The sequence below is a fragment of the Mus caroli genome, chromosome 5, assembly GCF_900094665.2.
Source record: "Mus caroli chromosome 5, CAROLI_EIJ_v1.1, whole genome shotgun sequence".
Classification (NCBI taxonomy): Eukaryota; Metazoa; Chordata; class Mammalia; order Rodentia; family Muridae; genus Mus; species Mus caroli.
The window spans coordinates 114,105,015-114,113,961 of NC_034574.1; the positions used below are offsets into that span (position 1 = coordinate 114,105,015).

Here is an 8,947-nt window from a genome sequence, read left to right on the forward strand (position 1 = left end):
ATAGATGGTTGTGAGCCACAAGGCAGGTACTGGGAATCAAATTCGGGTCCTGGGCAAGAAGATCAAGCATAAAGATCAAGCATTCTTAGCGCCCAAGCTATCTCTCCAGCTCCTTGCTTTATTTAACTGAAGTCTTTACAGTCCAGAAATTTCATGTTGATTCCAAAAGTACAGGAGCCTTCACAGGGGACAGTGGCAGAGCCAGCTAGCATTCTGGCTAATGATCTGTACATGGCGATGACCAGACACACCCATTAGATGAAGGGGTGAGAGAGAGGGACTGTTGTCTAACAGCAGACTGCTAATTTCTTTTTTTAAAAGAAAGATTTATTTATTATTGTATCTAAGTACACTGTAGCTGTCTTCAGACGTACCAGAAGAGGGCATCAGATCTCATTACAGATGGTTGTGAGTCACCATATGGTTGCTGGGATTTGAACTCAGGACTTTGGAAGAGCAGTCAGTGTTCTTAACCGCTAAGCCATCTCTCCAGCCCTAGACTGCTAATTTCATTAAGGGGACTTTAATTACTTTTTTTTCTTTCTTTCCTAGCTAGAGAAACAGTAGTTACCAAAGAATGCTTCTATTATTCAGAATTAAATGTGAAGTTGAGACATCACCGTGATTGCGCATGCGCTGGGTGGGGCAAGAGTGATTCTGCATAGCACTAAGAGGGTTCCTTGAGAGTGACGTCAGTCCAGTTCATAAGGGAGAATGCCTGAGCCTCGCTTGACTCGAGTGTAATCTTGGGGGACATTACACTCACTGTGTCTAAATTCATTCCACGGAGGCTTCAAGAATCAGCTCTCACGTACAGAAAGGAAAATATAACATTATTCTGGACTAAGAAAATTGACTAATAAATTAAGAAGTATAAAAACCACATGGGCTCTGCTCCAAGCTCACAGTCGAAATGGTAAGGAGACAAGACACTGGCTGGGGACATGGTCCCCCTGCAAGGCACACACTTAGCAACCTTGAGGACCTGAGTTCCGTCTCCAGAACCTGGGAGTTTATATATAATTTTATATACATTAAAAATAAATATAAGGGCTTGAGAGACAGCTCAACAGTTAGGAGCACTGGCTGCTCTTCCGGAGATCCTGAGTTCAATTCCCAGCAACCACACGATGGCTCATAATCATCTATAATGAGATCTGGTGCCCTCTTCTGGCCTGCAGACATACCATACAGGTAGAAGGCTGTGTACATAATAAATAAATCTTTGAATAAATCTTTAAATAAATAAATAAAATAATAAATAATCAGGGCAAAGTGGTATGCAACTATGATCCCAGCACCGAGGATGTAAAGATAGGCGTCTCCCTGGGGCTCAGCGGCCAGCCTGCCTAGGCTTCATGGTAGGCTCTAGGTCAGTGAGAGTCCCTCTCAGGAGCAAGGTAGACAGGTCTGCTGTCTAACGTTTTTCCCTCAGAACTGAAACTCTTCCAGGATGCGCAGAGAAAGGAGGTTTATCAGACTCAGGCTGGGAGCTCCTAGGCTGCAGGTTTCCTGGCTCTGTCGCCAGTGATGGGGTGGTCCTGTGGGGGTCACTAGTGTTGGGATAAGCTTCAAGAATGTTGCTGCCTCTGAATCATTCCTGCTCTTGTAAGTCACCACAATAAGATCTCACTGGGGTATAAATAATTGGCCCAGCAGTTCAGAGCATGTACTGCTCTTCCAAAGGACCTGAGTTTGATTCTTTATTTTTTTTTTTTTTGGTTTTGGTTTTGGTTTTGGTTTTGGTTTTGGTTTTGGTTTTGGTTTTGGTTTTGGTTTTGGTTTTGGTTTTTCGAGACAGGGTTTCTCTGTATAGCCCTGGCTATCCTGGAACTCACTCTGTAGACCAGGCTGGCCTCGAACTCAGAAATCCGCCTGCCTCTGCCTCCCAAGTGCTGGGATTAAAGGCGTGCGCCACCACTGCCCAGCCTGAGTTTAATTCTTAGCACCCACACCAGGCAGCTCACAACTGCTTGTATCCCTAACTCCAGGAGGGGCCAACCCCGCTGTTCTCTGCAGGCACCCGCAGCTGTGTGCATGAACACGCATATCCAAATTATTTAAAAGAACAACAATCAATGTTTTAAAATCTTATTGGCTCACCAAGGAAGAAGGATGCTAGCTAATCAGTCGCCATGGCAGTAAGACATGGCGACTTTGGTCAGGGTTGGCTTTCTAGAGAATTGGGTTGGTCTGCTTCTCACTACTGAGCTGCCTCTCAACAAGATTCAAGATGGTAGACGGACTTGGGCATGGCCTGTTATTTGTTCAATGTGTATTATCAGGCTCTGGGACACTGTTACAGCAATAAACGAACAGCTGTGATCTGAGGGGGGGTCTACTGTGAAGCCATCGGTAAAGAGCAACTGACAGCAACTGGGGGTGGGGGGGAATCTACCAAGGAAGAGAGGGAACAGGGCTTCAGAGAGACAGACTATCACATGCAAGGGCTCAGGAATCACAGAGGAAATCCATGGAACAGAAGCTGGGTGTGAAGCCTTAGAAGTCTCATTGAGGAGCCTTGTGTGGCCCCAGGGGTCCATAGAGCCATGGGAGGAGAGCAGACATGCATGTAAGAAAGAGAGGAGATGGAGGGGGCTTGGGGTTCAGACAGAAGATGGGTCCCTAGTGAGGAACAAGCACTATCTCCAGGATAGAGCACAGAGTTGCAGTTCACACTGCAGAGGGAGAGAAAGGATGGGAGTGTGAACAGGGAAAGATGGTTTCAGTGGGACCGGAGTCCGGTGGGAGGTTTCAGAGGATGGAGGAACTTCTAAGGCCCCGCCCCCCAGGTTAATTGTATGGTGGGGTCAGTGGATGAAATGAGTCTTCATGGGCTGGGGGAAAGATGGGGCCTGTCCAACAGCATCTCTGATGCTATGCAGATGGCCACAGCCACACAAGGCTACGTAGCCTGGACCTGAAACAGGCCTTGTCCTGTTTAGCTTTGAGGAATTAACTCTAATGTTTACCTGAGTTCCCTTCCCATGTTATAGACACACTCTCTGCTCCACCCCCTGTAAATGTTCAAGACCGAATCCAGAGCAAACATTTCTGGTGAAACTTTAGTTCCAAACTGACATGTGATGTGTCCCGGTTTCACTTCTGCCGCTGTGGTAAAAACCTGTTGACACACAGCACCAGGAGAGAGGGCTCATTTCAGCTCCCGAGTCCATGTTACAGTCCACCACAGTAGGGAAACCAAGGCGGCAGGAGCTTGAAACAGACAGTTACATCACAGCCACAGTCAAGAGTGGGAAGAGTAAGAGCAGGCAAGCTTGCTACTCTGGTAGCTTTCCCTACGCCTTCATAGTCCAGAGCCCACACCTAGGGAATGGTGCTGCCCACTTTCCCTATGTCTACATAGTTCAGAGCCGGGGCCTAGGGAATGGTGTTGCCCACTTTCAGACTATGTCTCTTTACGTCAAGACAAGGCAGTACTCCACAGACATTGATCTAGACAGTCTTCCCATGTGAATCTAGATAGCACCAATTAAAACTGGTCATCATGCGTTATACACACAGATATTTTAAAATATAGTGTAAGAAGTAAAGTCGTGTGCTAGGAATGGTACAGCGTGCCTGTAACCCCAGCACTTGGGTGGCCAAGGCAGGATTGAAGATCTACTAGCCTGGGCTATAGGATGAATAGAAGGTTAGTGTGGGCTGCAGGGAAAGAAGAATGGAAGGGAGGGAAAGAGAGGAGAGGAAAGAGGGAAAGGGCGGGAGAAAGGGAGAGAGGGAGGGGAGAGGGAAGGGGCCTTAACTTTCCACCACCTTGTCAATACTTACTAGCAATCCGAGCAGTGGCTGAAGCCACAGGAAATGTCGATCTAACATCTCCACTGGAAGCAGAGCCCTTAATTAATGAAACAAACAATTAACCTTGAGCACAGGAACGTTCCCCAAGGCACAGTCCAGGAGTTTGCTCATTCAATTCAATAAACATTCCCACGGAGCCTCTGGCGGGCAGAACTTCACAGGCACTCCCTTAGGAAACAACCATCAGCCAATGATCTTCAGCCTGTGGTATACACACACACACACCAGGCCAGCCATCCTGGCAGGCGGGCACGGGCAGCCCACTTCCGGTCTCCAGGACCTCTTCCACTTCTGAAACCTGGGCTGCCATTTCACCACCTGGCTGTTGTCAAAGCAAAGTCAGATCCATTGTGAAGCCAAAACCGGCAAACAGATACCAGGAGTTGAACTCAGATCCTCAAGGTTGGCAGCAAGCCCCTTTATGTGCTGAGCCGTCTTACAAGCCCAATTTAAAAAAAAAAAAATTCAAATAGCTCCCCTGCTTTATGTACTTCTATACGATCTACCTTTATTCTCTTGATGTATTTCAGGGGATTCACGGGCCCAGATCCTTTGCTTCTGGGGAATTCGCTGACTCACTGTACACACTCACTTTCCTCCCAATAAAGGCCACCTTTTGTCCAATTCCCAAACCCATTGTACCCAAGACTGTAAAGAAGAATTGAGTGTTGAAGGTGCCTGTGTCTCAGCCACATGAGATGAGCCAAGTATCTTTAATGCCAACCTCAGGGGGCCTCTGTCAGAGCTGGAGAAGGAAAGGATAATAAAAGTTAACATGGTCACATGGCTGCCTACAGCCCCCACCCCCCAAAGAACTTTGCAATCATGAGCCATTTAACCTTCAGCTCAGCCTGCCTGACAAAACAGCAGTGTCCTCATTCCCAGGTCAGAGATGGAGGCCGGCCTGAAGATAGGCCTGCTTCTAGAAGGTAAGGTAAGGATTTGAACTCACAACCCCTCCCTACACTTTTTAACTCTAGACTTACTATGCTGCCTGGTCTCATGTCAACTCGACACTCAAACTAGAGTTATCTGAATGGACAGAACCTTAATTGAAACAATGTCTCTGTAAGATCCAGCCATAAGGCATTTTAAAAATTATTATTTCTGAGCTAAAGGGATCTGCAACCCTATTGTTGGAACAACATGATGTACTAACCAGAACCCCGGAGCTCTTGTCTCTAGCTGCATATGTATCGAAAGATGGCCTAGTCAGCCATCAATGGAAAGAGAGGCCCATTGGACTTGCAAACTTTATATGCCCCAATATAGGGGAATGCCAGGGCCAAAAGAATGGGAATGGGTGGGTAGGGAAGTGGGGGGCGCTATGGGGGACTTTTGGGATAGCATTGGAAATGTAATTGAGGAAAATATGTAATAAAAATATTAAAAATTTTTAAAAAATTATTATTTCTTAATTATGGATAGGGGAGGGCCCAGCCCATTGTGTGTAGTTGTACCCCTGGGCTGGTAGTCCTGGGCTCTATAACAAAGCAGGTTGAGCAAGCCATGGGGAGCAAGCCAGTAAGCAGCATCCCTCCATGGCCTCTGCATCAGCTCCTGCCTCCAGGTCCCTGCCCTGTTTGAGTTCCTGTCCTGACTTCCTTTAATGATGAACAGTGATGTGAAAGTGTAAGACAAAAAAATTCTTTCTTCCTCAACTTGCTTTTTGGTCATAGTGTCTTGTGGTGGCAATAGAAACCCTAACTGAGACACTCACCATAAAAAGGACCCGAGGTAGGGTCTGGCACAGTGGAAGCCCTCAGTCACTGGTCCTTGTTGATACAGTCACAATGAGCAATGTTGGAGAACTGCAGTGCTGTCAGAACTGGCTTTAATTATTCAGCCACTGGGGACAGTGGCCTGCAGTGTAACCTGTATTTAAACTGAGAGGGGGAAAAGAGATTGCTCCTTACCCAAGATCCATTTCTAATTACCCCCTCTCCCAGGGGTAAATTGGTGGGAGTGCAGCCTCTTCTTGCTAGGTGCTGGGTATCAGGTGAGGAAGCTACACTGGTTTGAGCATCTGCCTGAATCCTCTGTGCAAATTAGCTCCATCTTCACCGCAGCCAGGAGGCTGCAGCTGGGGGTAAAGCCACTTAATTAAAGCTGTTGGGCTAGGGAATGATACACATCGAGCACCTGCCCACCACAGTGCCAGGGATAGAGGCAGGACAGACAAGAATATCACATTTTAATAAAAAAGAAAGAAAGAAAAAGAAAATATGCCAGGTAGTGGTGGTGCACAGCTTTAATTCTGGCACTTGGGAGGCATAGACAGAGGATCTGTGAGTTCAAGGCCAGGCTGGTCTACATACAGAGTTCTAGGTTGGCAGGGTTGGGGATGTGCTGAGGTATCTGAGGGAAAGAAGCAGGGTGAATAGGAATGGACCCAGTCAAGATAGTCAAGAAAAAATGTACATATGTATGAAATTGTCCATGAAAATATTTTTAAATAGTATAAAAATGGGAGGGGAAATCAAATTTTAAAAAGTTAAAATACAGCCACAAAAGACTCACAGTATCAGAATGGGGAGCTGAGCTAATTGCCGTTAACCAGTTGGTGAAATGTTACATTGTGTCAGGGTGGATACAATGTAACATTCCTCTGCTGTTTCACAGGCCCTGGTGCCCTAGCAGGGCCTAGATCTTCCTCTGAGTCTCCAGAGGCTCAGAATCACCAGCCCTGAGCCTCCCAGGCTCCCCACGGACATCTTAGCCCCAGGAATAGAATGTCACTTTTGTCCTGCTCCACAGACACCTTGGCTCACTTTTGCATATCTCCAACGCCATCCTGCTAATGTGTCAAAACCAATACAGCAGGCAATGGTGTGGAAAGAGGCAGACAGATGCTGACAGCAAGCAGAATACCAGGAAGACAAATGACTCGCAGGCACACCTTGGGATGCAGAGGTTAATTACTGGCATCTCAGATACCAGGCACACCCAGCCCCTCAATTAACCTGTTCTCATCTGAAAATCTGCAGCTGTTACAACTCACAGGAAGTGAGTTCTCTGGCTGGCAAGGTGGCTTGGTGGTTAAGGACATTTGCTGCTCTTGCAGAGGACCCAAAGGAGCCCTGTCCACTTCCTTTGTGGCATACTCTCTAGTTGACTTGGAACTTGCCAATTAAGTGAGGCTGGCTGACCAGCAATCCCACCCCCACCCCCCATCCACCTGTCTCTGCCTCCCCAGAAGTGGAATTATAAGCTCTTCCCACCATATCTAGCATTTTATGTGGGTTTCAAGGTTCAATTTAGATCCTTATTCTAGCAAGGGAGGTGCTTTTCTGACTGAGCCACGTCCCCCCAAGTTGATATCTCTTCACATAAGAGCACCAATCCAACTCAAGTCACGCCACGTTCCATACCTCCTCATCGCCCCCCATGGTCTCCTAACACCATCAAACAGGGAATCGTGATCTTAGCACATCAATTGTCAGTGTGGGTGTACCTTGTACAGAGCACAGTTTCTGCTAAAGTGACGTTTACATCTTTTATTTTTATTACTTTAATTATATGTGTGTACACGTGTGTGGGTTTGTGTATATGAGTGCAGGTACCAGTGGAAGCCAAAAGGGGGTGCTAGGTGGCCTGGAGCTAGAGTTACAGGTGACTGTGAGCTGCCTAACATGGGTCCTGAGAAGAGACCTCTGATTGGCTGCAAGAGCAGCAAGTGCTCTTAACTGCTAAGCCATCTCACCAGCCCCTACATGATGTCAGTCACACACTTAGGACAGGTGGACTGCCATCCACGCCACAGCAGAACGGAACATGTGGAGAACAGACTGTACTCTCCTTGGCCAGAACTGACCACATAGTTTCCATGTACTGAGAACTGCCACACGGGACTATTTAATGAATGTCACAACCACAGCTCCATGAGTCACCACATAAATAAATACATCTTTGCCATAGTGTTACCACACGTCACTGACTGAAGGCTTCAGAGAAGAGCTCACACGGGTAAGGAGAGTGAAGTGGCTGGCCATCCCCACACACAGCCATGTGTTCAGCAAGTCATCTGTCCCTGCCAACTGCCTTTGAAGGGAAGGCTTCGTTTCAAAGAACAGATCGCAGGAAACAAGGCCACACGATGCCTGCGGGCTACCCGAAGCCTCTTGCAATGGCTCCCTGCCCAGGCCTGATCTGAGTCCTGTTCTAAAAACCCTGAGCCTGCCAGCGCTGGTGCTGAGAGCAGATCCAGTAGAATAATCCTGGAACCAAATGCCTTCAGGGACCACTGATGGAGGAAAATGTCCTCCTTTTTCACGGGGACAAACAGGGATGGATTCCCCAGCTCAGTTAAAGGGACAGTTGTCACAACTCTCTTGCTGTGTCTACTTAGGGTTGCTTTTCAATTTCTTTGTCATTATTATTATATTGTTGTTGTTATTGTTATTCATTCCTGATGCTGTTTTTATTGTGTGTGTTGTAATTATTTTTATTGTTATGTGTGTGCCACAACGTGCGTGTGGAAATCAGAGAATGATGTCGTTGGGTTCATTCTCTCTTCTCACCTCTATCTGGAGTCAGAGAATCAAACTCAAGTTCCAAGGCTCACAGGGCAAGCTTCTTTACCTACTGAGCCATCTCTGTCGGGCAATAACCCAGATTTCCAGTCAGAACTGCTAGTTTGGTTTGGTTTGGTTTGGTTTGATTTGGTTTGGTTTGGTTTGGTTTGGTTTGGTTTGGTTTGGTTTGGTTTGGTTTGGAGACAGGGTCTCCCGTATCTAAAGCTGGCCAGGACTTCATGGTCCCTATGTGGAAGACAGCTCTAACCTTATGATTCTCTGTTTCTGCCTCCCGAGGTCTGGGGTTACAGGCACCTGCCACCACACTACACCCTGTTTAATGTGACTGGGAATCACCCCAGAGGCTGCCTAGGTGAGTGCTAGGTGAACTCTACAGGCTGAGCTGCATCTCCAGCCCCAAGATCTCTTGCTCTTTAAATGTCAGGATTAAAAACAGTAGATTGTACACACTGTGGAGACTGGATGGAAATCTGCTGTCAGCTGTGCATGGTGGCACACACCTTGGATCCCAGCTCTTGGGAAGCAGAGGCAGGTGGTTCTCTGTGAGTTTCAGGACAATCTGGGCTACAAAGCAAGTTCCAGGATAGCCA

General features: G+C 47.2%; 1 pseudogene; it reads left to right on the top strand.

Moving 5' to 3' along the window:
- The first annotated feature begins 4,714 nt into the window (after window positions 1-4,714).
- Window positions 4,715-8,947, top strand: part of LOC110294929 — a 6,861-nt pseudogene continuing 2,628 nt past the window's right edge.